Here is a 3,109-nt window from a genome sequence, read left to right on the forward strand (position 1 = left end):
AAGACAGCACACCTTGGTATATAGACAAGGGGTGGGAGGCGGCTCTGGAAGGCAGCAGAGAGCATTGCTAACAGGCCAGCTTAAGGCCCTCTTAACAATGTGCAGTTGCTCTCCCCAGCTCGTCCATTGATTTCCTCCTGCCCTCCATAGGCCTGGCTGCAGTCAAACCTTGTGTCCTCCACGTGACGCTGAACCGAATCAGATTTTGCTTTTAGTTGTTCGATCAAATTTTCCTTCCTTGAGCTTAGAAGGCACACTTGGGACTTTATAGTAATTGCCTCCCCACGCTGAACTGCTGATACCTTTATTGGATTGGCGTAGGGTTTCAGAGGACTGTGTTTAACATGCAGTGAGCCGCAGCAATGCAAACAGCTCCAGTGTTTAAACAAGCATCCATTAGGCCAGGAAACAAGACAGTGCCAGCCCATTTGGTGCTCTTTAGAGCTGGCAGCTTAAGGGGAACGGTGCAGCAGGGCTTGCTTGGGGGGTGGCGGGAGACACAAATGCAGTGTCAGGAAAACAAGCAAAGCATCTCTGTAGGTTTGTGAGAAATGAGCTGGGGGGGGTGGAACTTGCGACTGGGGACATGTGCAAAGCTCATTAATATCTCATTATGTTTGAATTGCAGTCTCCCAGCAGATTGGCATTAACATGTGATGTGCTGGAGGAAGCGACTACAGGAGAGCGGCAGGGATATTTTAAGCAAGCTATTTTTTTTTCTTTTTTCCTTTACATTGAAGAAGCGGAAAAAATAGGGTGCGAAGGGCAAGGTGCCAGCAAACCATAATGTTTTGTGCATCAGCCCAATACAGTACACTTCATCAAACAAGAACAGTGCTCAGTTGGGCTTATCATAGTACCCACTAGCATCTTTCAGTATTTCTAATAAACCTCCTTTATTTTCAGGAGTGCTTAACTCAGCTGTAAAATTTGGCTCAGTGTGAAACTTCCAACGTTCAGGATCTCAGCCCAGGATTAATTCCCCCCACCCCCAACCGGACGGACTGGGGAGTGTGGGGGGTGCTTCGACATCTTGCTCCCTTCTGCAAGTTTGTAGATAGAATGATGTCTGAGATCCTTTTTCTCATGCTCCTATACTGAAATAGCTTTTGTTTTATCCTTAACTAGAGCATTGCAGTCATTAGCTTATCAGCTGATAAGCTGCAGTCATTAGCTTATCAGCTGACATCAGTGCCCCTACTGGCTTCTGCAGGACCACATATGTTTTTCTGATAAAATCTTGGCTGCCATGTTACTGGGAAAATACCCCTTAGTTTTAGGGCCAGTTTATTCCTTGACTTTCTATACCTGAACATATAAATCCTCTTAGAAAATAAAAGGCAGCTCCCAACAATGGCTTATCCAAAAGAGAACAATCAATCAAGGACTTTCTGTAGCAGGCTCTCCTCCCTGTGCTCCCAGTTGCTGAGTTGCATGATTTATCTTGGTAAACTTTCACTGAGAAGACTGGAGTCACGAGAGGGACAGAGAATGTACTTCTGTTGTACTCTGCAGCACTGGGCTTTCGTGCAGAAGTGTTTTACTGACATGTACCAATGAAGCCTATGGATTTTGCTTTTCTGCAGACACCTGGTCATTCTACTGCTGCATACAAAAATCATTTCACTAGGTGCTGTATTTGAAGAGACATTTATAGCCAAACTGTGAGAAAATAATTCTTCTTCAACTCCTTTTGTGCTACAAGAGCAAAACAATGGTTAAATTAGCTCTGATTCTTATGAAATGCTTGCAAGCCCATAGATCTTGGTTCAGACTGCGTATTATATTTGAACTTTATTGCCCAGGCTATTTGTTATGTGTTTATCCTTCCTAGTAAACTTTCTTTTGCTTTTATGGAACAATATTGGAGCCCTCCAGTGGCCAAACTAATCATTCTGAGGAATGGAGTTCAAGTTCTGCCAAGGAGGTTGATTTTCTTCCTTCCCTATTAAAAAATTAATTTGGTGATCTTTTTATATTCAGAACTTATGTGGAGTTTGAGTCACAGCATCATATGTGAAAAGTAAGGAATGCTAGGAAAAAGAATAGTCTTTTTGCATATCTAGGATCTTCATATATTTATTCTTCTATATTTTCAAGAATTTAATGAGTTGATTGTTTACATAACTCAATTAGATTACATTTTCTGAGAGGATCCCGTTATGCGTATGAAGCAGAGAAAATACATTTCAAGTATCATGACAATTCACATTTCCTTAAGTGACTCTTATCGGTGCTGTCCTCTAACAAAGCCTATTTTTTGTATATGATATTGTCATTCGTATCAGGGGCCTCGGCAGGTTGAAGATTTTGGCCTCAAGGCTCCCTTGTCTGCTGCTCCACTAGTGTCTTTCACTTTCCATGGCCTTTCGCTGTGATACCCACTCTGTGTATGAAATAGTACCTTTTATTTATATTGTATGCCCTGGATATTAGTAAGACGAGTTCTCCTTATAAAGAATGTTGAGATTCTCTAGAAAAACTAACAGCTAGATCACTTACTTATGCCTCCTCATGTTTGGTGTGACGGTTATCACAGTTCTTCCTTTTAGGTACGGAACTGCAATAATAGACTTTAGGAACCCAAAATCAGATAGGTAGGTCACGGTTATGTTGGAGCTGGGAGTTTTGGGAGGAGGTGGGGGATGACCAGGGGAAGAGGAGAAAGTATGGTCATTTGAGTATCTTTTAATAGGATGTCTGCAGTCTGCCATTCAGTCCATGTTCAAAAAGCAGTTAAGCAAGTGCTTAAGGTTGTTATTCCTGCACTGACTCCCCTTTATTTAGGGGTCACTGGAAATGAGTTTGCACCACTTTGCATTGTATACCTGCAGCTTTATAAAATCATGTATTATCATCAAAATGCTTCAGAACTAGAATGTTCAAAAACTGGTAGAGGGAGGGTTCCGTTTGTTTTATTTTAGTAAAAAGCTTCTAAGTAGCTTTTCTTCTGCAGGCACTGTGGGTATAAGAACAATTGTACTGGGCCATCTCAAAGCGGCATTTAGCCCAGTGTCCTCTCCACCACAGAAGTCAGAAAGCAGAGTGTAAGAAACAGAGCAGGCACAGAGTCAGCCTTCCCTGGCATATCTTCCCATCTTCCAGCTAT

The sequence above is a fragment of the Fulmarus glacialis genome, unplaced genomic scaffold (genome assembly GCF_000690835.1).
Source record: "Fulmarus glacialis isolate BGI_N327 unplaced genomic scaffold, ASM69083v1 scaffold17170, whole genome shotgun sequence".
Classification (NCBI taxonomy): domain Eukaryota; kingdom Metazoa; phylum Chordata; class Aves; order Procellariiformes; family Procellariidae; genus Fulmarus; species Fulmarus glacialis.